This window comes from Bubalus kerabau, chromosome 10 (genome assembly GCF_029407905.1).
Source record: "Bubalus kerabau isolate K-KA32 ecotype Philippines breed swamp buffalo chromosome 10, PCC_UOA_SB_1v2, whole genome shotgun sequence".
Classification (NCBI taxonomy): Eukaryota; Metazoa; Chordata; class Mammalia; order Artiodactyla; family Bovidae; genus Bubalus; species Bubalus kerabau.
In genome coordinates this window covers 34,780,181-34,790,217 of record NC_073633.1, presented here as the reverse complement: position 1 = coordinate 34,790,217, position 10,037 = coordinate 34,780,181, and positions in this window count along the sequence as shown.

The following is a 10,037-nucleotide window of genomic DNA, read 5'->3' as shown; positions in this document are numbered from 1 at the left end:
TGGAAATTTGGTATATGACTCGAGGAACTCAAACCAGGGCTCAGTAACAACCTAGAGGGGTGGGGTGGGGATTGAGGTGGGAGGCATGCTCAAGGGGGAGGGAATATTGGTAAGCCTATGGCTCATTCATGTTGATGTTTGGTAGAAACCAACACAATACTATAAAGTAATTATCCTTCAATTAAAATAAATAAAGTTTTTAAAAGGGCAGATTATCTAAATAGACATTTCCCCAAAGAAGATATATAGATAACTAAAAAGCACATTAAAGATGCTCAACATCACTAGTTATTAAAGAAATGCAAATCAAAACTATAATGAGGTATTACCTCACACCAGTCAGAATAGTCATCAAAAAGTCTACAAACAATAAATGTTAGAGAGCATCTGAAGAAAAGGGAACCCTCCTATATTGTTGGTGGGAATGAAAATTGACACTGCCACTGTGACAAACAGTATGGAGGATTCTTAAAAAAATAAAAATAGAACTACCATAAGATTCAACAATCCTACTATTGGGCATATATCCTGAGAAAACCATAGTTTAAAAATACATGTAGCCCAGTGCTCATCGCAGCACTATTTACAATAGCAAGGACATGGAAGCAACCTAGATATTCATCAACAGATGAATGGATAAAGAAGTTGTGGTACATATACACAATAAAATATTATTCGGCCCTAAAAAGGAATGAATTTGAGTCAGTTTTAGTGAAGTGGATGAACTTAGAGCTTGTTACACAGAGTGAAGTAAGTCAGAAAGAGAAAAACAAATATCATATTAATGTATATATATGGAATCTAGAAAAATGATACTAATGAACATATTTTCAGGACAGGAATAGAGACACAGATATAGAGAAAAGACCTGTGGACACACCAGTGGAAGGAAAGGCTGGGGTGAACTGAGAGAGGAGCACTGAAACACATTTTCTAGTACAAACATTTTTGATTGGCTTGTTTTGTTTTATGATATGAACTGCATGCATTATTTGTATATATTGGTGATTAATCCCTTGTTGGAAGTTCCTGATGGGAGAGACTGATCACTCATCTAGAGCCAGACATCCTGGAATCCAAAGTCAAGTGGGCTTTAAGCATCACTACGAACAAAGCTAGTTGGAGGTGATGGAATTCCAGTTGAGCTGTTTCAAATCCTAAAAGATGATGCTGTGAAAGTGCTGCTCTCTATGTGCCAGCAAATCTGGAAACCTCACCAGCGGCCATAGGACTGGAAAAGATCAGTCTTCATCCCAATCCCAAAGAAAGGTAATGCCAAAGAATGCTCAAACTACTGCACAATTGCACTCATCTTGCATGCTAGCAAAGTAATGCTCAAAAGCTCCAAGCCAGGCTTCAACAGTACATGAACCATGAACTTCCAGATGTTCAAGCTGGTTTTAGAAAAGGCAGAGGAACCAGAGATCAAATTGCCAACATCCACTGAATCATCAAAAAAGCAAGATAATTCCTGAAAAACATGTACTTCTGTTTTATTGACTACATCAAAGCCTTTGACTGTGTGGATCACAACAAACTGTGGAAAATTCTTCAGGAGATGGGAATACCAGACCACCTGACCTGCCTCCTGAGGAATCTGTGTGCAGGTCAAGAAGCAACAATTAGAACTGGACATGGAACAACAGACTGGTTCCAAATTGGGAAAGGAGTATGTCAAGGCTGTATACTGTCACCCTGCTTATTTAACTTATATGCAGAGTACATCATGAGAAATGCTGGCCTGATGAACCACAGCCTGGAATCAGGATTGCTGGGAGAAATATCAATAACCTCAGATATACAGATGACACCACACTTATGGCAGAAAGTGAAGAAGAACTAAAGAGCCTCTTGATGAAAGTGAAAGAGGAGGGTGAAAAAGTTGGCTTAAAACTCAACATTCAGAAAACTAAGATCATGGTATCTGGTCCCATCACTTCATGGCAAATAGATGGGGAAACAATGGAAATGGTGAGAGACTATTTTTTGAGCTCCAAAATCACTGCAGATGGTGACTGCAGCCATAAAATTAAAAGACACTTGCTCCTTGAAAGAAAAGCTATGATCGACCAAGACAGTATATTAAAAAGCAGAGACATTACTTTGCCAGCAAAGGTTTGTCTAATCAAAGCTACAGTTTTTCCAATAATCATGTATGGATGTGAGAGTGGGACTATAAAGAAAGCTGAGTGCGAAAGAATTGGTGCTTTTGAACTGTGGTGTTGGAGAAGACTCTTGAGAGTCCCTTGGACTGCAAGGAGATCAGTCCTGAATATTCATTGGAAGGATTGATGCTGAAGCTGAAGCTCCAATACTTTGGCCACCTGATGTGAAGAACTGACTCATTGGAAAAGACCCTGATGCTGGGAAAGATTGAAGGCAGGAAAGAAGGGGACAACAGAGGATGAGATAGTTAGATGGCAACACAGACTCTATGAACATGAGTTTGGGCTCCAGAAGTTGGTGATGGACAGGGAAGCTTGGAGTGCTGCAGTCCATGGGGTCGCAGAGAGTCAGACACAACTGAGTGAACTGAACTGAATCCCTTGTTGGTTACATTATTTGCAAACAGTTTCTCTCCTTCTGTGGGTTGTATTTTCTAATTGCTTATGGTTTTCTCTGCTGTGCAAAAGCTTTTAAGTTTAATTAGGTCCCATTTGTTTATTTTTGTTTTTATTGTCATTACTCTAGCACATGGATCCAAAAACATACTGTTGCAATTTATGTCAAAGAGTGTTCTGCCTGTGTTTTCCTCTAAGAGTTTTGTAGTATCCAGTCTTACATTTAGGTCTTTAATCCATTTTGATTATTTCTGCATATGGTGTTAGAGGATATTCTGAGTTAATTCTTTTACATGTGGCTGTCCAGTTTCCCAGCACCATTTATTGAAGAGATTGTCTTTTTTCCTTCATTGTATGTTCTTGCCTCCTTGGTCATTGATTAATTGACTGAAGTTGCACAGGTTTATTCCTGGGGTGTCTGTCCTGTCCCACTGATCTATAACTCTGTCTTTGTGCTAGCACCCTACTGTGTGATCACTGTAGCTTTATAGTATAGTCTGGAGTTGGTGAGCCTGATTTTCAGCTTCATTTTTCTTTCTCAGGATTCCTTTTGCTATTCAGGATCTTTGGTGTTTCCACACAAGTTTTAAGATTTTTTTGTTGTTGTTGTTCTGGATCTGCAAAAAATGCCATTAGTAATTTGATAGGGATTGCATTGAATTTGTAGATTGCCTTGGGTAGTATAGTCATTTTGACGATATTGATCCTTCCAATCCAAGAACATGGTATATCTTTCCATCTGTTTCTGTCATCTTCTATTTCTTTCATTAGTGTCATGTAGTTTTTCAAGTACAGGTCTTTTGACTCCTTAGGTAGCTTTATTTCTAGGTATTATATTCTTTTTGTAATTATTTTCTCTTTCACTGTTAGTGAATAGAAATTCAAAAGATATCTGTATATTTTGTATCTTGCAACTTACTGAATTAATTAATAGTTTTCTGGTAGCATCTTTAAGATTTTCTATGTGTAGAATCATGTCTCTTGCAAACAGAGACAGTTTTGTGTCTTCTTTTCCAATTTGGATTCCTTTAATTTCTTTTTCTTCTCTGATGCCTTGGCTAGGAAATCCCAAACCATGTTAAATGAAAGTGGTGAGAGTAGACATCCTTATCTTGTTCCTGATCTAGAGGAAATGCTTTCAGCTTTTCACCATTGAGTATTATGTTAGCTGTGGGTTTGTCATATATGCCTTTTATTATATTGAGATATGTTCTCTCTATGCCAACTTTCTAGAGTTTTTTTTTTTAAATCATAAATGGTTGTTGACTTTTGTCAAAAGCTTTCTCCACATCTACTGAGATGATCATACAGTTTTTATTCTTCAATTTGTTAATGTGTATATCACACCGATTGATTTGCAGATATTGAAAAATCCTTGCATTCCTGGGATAAATCCCACTTGATCACGGTGTATGATCCTTTTAATGTATTGTCGGATGCAGTTCGCTAGTATATCGTTGCAGATTTTTGTGCCTGTGTTCATTGGTGATATTGCCTATAATTTTCTTTGTCATATCTTTGTCTGGTTTTGGTATCAGGGTGATGATAGCCTCATAGAATGAGTTTTGGAGTGTCCCTTCCTCTGCGGTTTTTTTTGGAATGGGTTCAGAAGGGAAGCTGTTACCTCTTCTCTAAATGTTTGATAGAATTTTCCTGTGAAGCTGTCTGGTCCAGGATTTTGTCGGGAGTTTTTTGTTTTTGGGTTGTGTGTGTTTTTTTTCCTGGCTGTGCTGCACTGCATGTGTGATCCCAGTTTACTGAACAGAAGCAAAACCCAGGCTCCCGGCAGTGAAAATGCTGAGACATAACCACAGGACCACCAGGGAATTTCTTCCTGGTTTAGTTTTAGGAGATTGTACCTTTTGAAGAATTTGAGCATTTCTTTTAAATTGTCCATTTTATTGGCATATGGTTGCTTGTAGTAGTCACTTGTGATTCTTTGTATTTCTGTTTTCTCCAGTGTAATTTTTTTCATTTCTAATTCTATTGACTTGAACCCTTTCCCTTTTGTTCTTTTTTTTTTTAATTTTATTTTATTTTTAAACTTTACATAACTGTATTAGTTTTGCCAAATATCAAAATGAATCCGCCACAGGTATACATGTGTTCCCCATCCTGAACCCTCCTCCCTCCTCCCTCCCCATTCCATCCCTCTGGGTCATCCCAGTGCACCAGCCCCAAGCATCCAGTATCGTGCATCGAACCTGGACTGGCAACTCGTTTCATACATGATATTTTACATGTTTCAATGCCATTCTCCCAAATCTTCCCACCCTCTCCCTCTCTCACAGAGTCCATAAGACTGGCTAAAGATTTATCAAATATATCTTTTCACAGAACCAGATTTATTTTCATTGATCTTTTCTATTTTTTTTTCATCTCTATTTCATTTACTTCTGCTCTGATCTTTATGATTTCTTTCCTTCTGCTAACTTTGGGTTTTGTTTGTTCTTTCTCTGGTTGCATTTGGTGTAAGGTTGTTTATTTGGGATTTTTCTTGTTTCCTGAGGTAAGATTGTGCTGTGATAATCTTCCCTCTTAAACTTGCTTTGCAAAGGTTTTGGATTGTTGTCTTTTGTTTTCATTTGTCTCTAGGTATATTTTGTATTTCCTCTTTGATTTCTTCAGTGATCCACTGGTTATTTAGTAGCGTATTGTGTTGTGGTTGAAAAAGATGCTTGATATGATTGCAATTTTTTTTTAAATTTACCTCTGCCACCTGTGTCTTGTCCACTGTGCAATCCAGCCACCCCCTGCTTGCCCAGGAGACCCACCAAGACCAGTAGGTAGGTCTGGTCCTGGCTCCTGTGGAGTCACTGCTTTCTCCTCTGGGTCCTGGTGCACAGGAGACCTTGTGTGAATCCTCCAAAAGTGGAATTTGTCTCCCCTGGTCCTGTGGAGTTCCTGCAATCAAGGCCAACAGGCCTTCAAAGCCCAATGCTCAGGGGGCTCCTCCCGATGCCAGACCTCCAGTTGAGAGAGCCTGACGAGGCCAGGAACTTTCACTTTTGTAGGAGAACCTCTGAGATATGATTATTTCCCAGTTAGCAGGTCACCCACCCACTGGGTGTGAGATTTGTATTGAAAAGGCACCCCTCCTGCCTTCTCGTTGTGGTGGCTTCTTTGTCTTTGGAAGTAGAATATCTTTCTTGGTAGGTTTCAGTCTTTTTTTCAGCTAATGGTTTAGTATTTAGTTGTGATTTTGGTGTTTTCATGAGAGCAGGTGAACTCAGGTCTTTCTACCCTTTCATCCTGGTCCTGATCCTGATTTTTGTCACTTTAATTACAGTGTATCTTGGTGTGGTCCTCTATGAATTGATCTTGTTTAGATTCTCTGTGCTTCTTGGACCTGGATGTCTCTCTCCTTACCCAGGTTAGGGAAGTATTCAGCAATCAGGTCTTCAAATACATTCTCTGCCCCCTGCCTATATCTTTTCTTTTGGGACCCCTAAAATGTAAATGTTAGCATGCTTGATACTATCCCAGAGGTCTCTTAAAGTGTCATTCCTTTTCCATCTTTTGAGGAATAGTGATATCCATTACTGTCTTTCAGCTTGCTAATAGAAAAGAATATATCATTTCATTTGTTATTACCTTCTAGTGTCTTTTTCATCTCAATTATTCTTCATATGTTTGACTCTTTGTTTCCCAACTCTTTGTTTAAAAACTTCTAACTTGTATATCTGTGCATCCAGTCTTCAGAGTTCAATAATATTTCTTCTTCTGAGTTTTTGTTTTGTTCCTTTGTTAGTATGTGTTCCTCTGTTGACTCATTATGCCTAACTTTGTTTTTCTTATTTCTAGTTATCTGGTAGGTTGGTTACATTTTCCAGTCTTCCAGAAATGGCCTTTGGAGGGGATGGCCTTTTCAGGAGATGACCTCTGTGTCCCAGGATCACACTTCCCTCTCATCACCAGAGCTCTGCGCTCTAGGGCTGCCCTTTATGTGGGCTCATGACTGTGGGCAGTCTGGTAGGCTTGGTTGGTACCCCTGTCCAGTTGATTGATGTGCCTTACATTTGCAGAGGCTGCTGACCACTGGCTGGCAGGGCTGGGATCACAAGTTGGCTGGCTGTGCTACCCCAGGACTAGTGCTGTTTCCTGGGTGGGCAAAGTTGGGGTCCAGGAGAGCCTAGGGCTGGTTCGCCCCCAACTAGTGGGTAAAGCCTGGTTCTGAGATCTAGTGTCTGGCCACCAGAAAGCAGAACTGGGTCCTTGGTCTGATTGTAGGGCTCAGGGGACCTAGAGCTGGTTTTAGGCTGCTGGTGGGTAGAGCTGATTCCCGACACAGCTGGCTGTGGGGTCCAGGGTGTCCTGAAGCTTGTGTTGGCCTGATGGTGGTTGGTCTCAACACTGGTGCTGGTTTTGTGGTGGGTGGGCTAGGTCTGCGGCTGTGGCTACTGTTTCCTGGGGCCAGGCTTCTGCCTTGGTGCCTACACGCTGTCTGGAGAGGGTGCAGCTGGGTTCTGAGGCTAATATGCTAGAGGGAGGATTCCAAAGTGGTGCTTTCCAGCACCAATGTCCACATAATCGAACAAGTTTCACCAGAATGACTGCTACCAGTGTCTGCATCCCCAGGATGAGCTCCATTTGCCTCCTGCCTCTCCAGGAGGTTCTCAAGGATTGGCAGGTAGGTCTGATCCAGGTTCATTTCAAATTGCTAATGCATTCCTGGATCCCTAAACAAGTGAGATTTGCATGTGCAGTCTATTTCTTTCAGCCCCCTGGGACTCCCAGAGTATGCCCCACTGGCCTTCAAAGCCAAACATTCTGGGGGCTTGTGTTCCTGCTGCAGGATCTCCAGGGTTGGGAGCTTGATGTGGGACTCAGATCCCTCACTCTTTGGGGAGGACTTCTGGAACAAAACTTCTGCTTGTGGGTCACCCACCTGACTATGCAGTGACTCGGCCCTTCCTAACTCATCTTGTTTTGGCTCTTTCTTTATATCTTTAGTTGTAGAAGACCTTTTCTGGTTAGGTTCTGGTCTTTTTCATAGATGGTTGTTCTGTAAATATTTGTAATGTTGGTGTGTCCATGAGCAGAGATGAACTCAAGGTCTTCTACTCTGTTATCTTGGTCCATCTCAGTCCTCCTTTTTTTTTTTTTTCTCTGGAAGAACACCAGTTCTTCTCAAATTGTTGTTGTAAGTGAAAGCTGAGTTTGGACTTCTAATTATGTTCAACTTTTTAAATTTAAAAAATGAAGATATTTTATTCTTAGTTTTGGTTATTGGATATTACATCTTCCATTTTACTTATGTCTTAAATATATTGGCATACAGTTTTTAAATAATTCTCTCAACTTCTGTAGACTCTGTAGTGATATATCATGTCCTTTCTTTCATTCCTTTTTTTTTTCCTATCACTGTGAAAGAAAAGTGAAAGTGTTAATTGCTCAGTTGTGACTCTCTGCGACCCCGTGGAGTGTAGCCCGACAGGCTCCTCTGGCCATGGAATTCTGCAGGCAAGAATACTGGAGTGGGTTGCCATTCCTTTCTCCAGGTGATCTCCCTGACCCAGGGATCTCCCCGATCCAGGGATCAAACCCAGGTATCCTGCATTGTAGGCAGATTCTTTACGATCTGAGCCAAATTAGCTGGTGCTATCTTCTATCACTATAAATTAGTTTTTTGTTTATTCTTTGCTATGGTTCTTAAATGGAACCATACAATATATATCCTTTATATTTGCCTTCTTTAACAGTACATAATACTCCTGAGATTCATTTATGTTGGATATATCAGTAGTTTCTTACATTTTGTTTTTGGATATTGTGTTTATCCATCCTAAATACACACTATTTATTTCAGCTGTCGAGTGACATTTAAATTATTTGGTGATTATGAATAAGACTGCTGTGTATATTCTTATGAAATATTTTTGGGGACAAACACTTTAATTTTTATTGGATAAATGTTTAGGAGTAGAATCGGTAGATCACTTGGTGTAGGTATAGGTTTAACTTTAACAGAAACCACAGAACTACACTCCAAAGTGGTACCATTTTACATTTTACTTTGTTGACATACTTTATCAACAAAGTATGACAGCTCCAGATGCCACATACCCTCAGGAATGCTTGATATTGTCAGTCTTTTAAATTTTATTCACTCTAGTGAGTGTCTGGTTATATCTCATTATGGCTTTAAATTTAATCATCTGTTGAAGATCTTTTCTATATGTTTGTTTTCCATCCACATGCCATCTTTTGTGAGGATTTCTTTAAATATTTTGTCATATTTTGTTGGATTATTCATCTCACTGTATTATAGGCATTTTAAAATACATTTTAGATACCTGTTCTTTTTTTATATACATATATGAGTTAGAAATATTTTCTCCCAGTACGTGACTTGGATTTTCATTTTCTTCATGCTGTCCTTCAAAAAATGAACATATTAAAGGTTGGTGAAGTTCAAGTTATCAATATTTTCCTTTTGTGGGTCGTATGTTTTATGTCTTATCTAAGAAATATGTTTTTATTCTAGGGTTATGGATATTTCTCTCCTAATTTTTCTTCTAAAAATGTAATTGTTTCACTCACTTCTAAAAATTCAATTATTTCACTCAACTGACTAATTTCAAATTAGCTTTTGTATATAGATTTTGGTGAGAATTGAGGATCATTTATTTCCACATTGATATCTATTTGTTCTAGCATTATTTGTAAGCAGGGCTTCCCTGATAGCTCAGTTGGTAAAGAATCCGCCTGTGATGCAGGAGACCTGGGTTCAATCCTGGGTTGGGAAGATCCCCTGGAGAAGGGAAAAGCTACCCATTCCTGTATCCTGGCCTGCCGAATTCCATGGACTGTATAGTTCATGGGGTCGCAAAGAGTCGGACATGACTGAGTGACTTTCCCTTTCACACTTCACTATTTGGAAGCCAAAAAACAAATAAAAATATACTTTCCTATTCCCATTGAATTCTACTTGGTAGTTTTGTTGAAAATCAATTGAAAATATATGTAAGTCTATTTTTGAACTCCATATTTTGTTCCTTAGTGTTTGCCAAATTAGATTATTATTTTACTAGAATACTTAAAAATTTTTTTTTAATTGAAAGATAATAGCTTTACAATGTTGTTTTGGTTTCTGCCATACAACAATGTGAATGAGCCATAAGTATACATATTTCCCTTCCCTCTTGAACCTCCTCCCAATCCCCTACCCCATCCTACCCCTCTGGGTTGTCACAGGGCGCAGGTTGAGCTCCCTGTATTATATAGCAACTTGCACTGGCTATCTGTTTTACAGATGGTAATGCATATGTTTCAGTGCTTCTCTCTCAGTTCATCCCAGCCTTTCCTTCCACTGCTGTGTCCACAAGTCGGTTCTATCTGTGTCTCTATTCCTGCCCTGAAAATAGGCTCATTGGTACCATTTTTCTAGATTCCATATATATACATTAATATATGCTATTTGTTTTTCTTACTTCACTCTGGATAACACGCTCTAGGTTCATCCACCTCAATAGA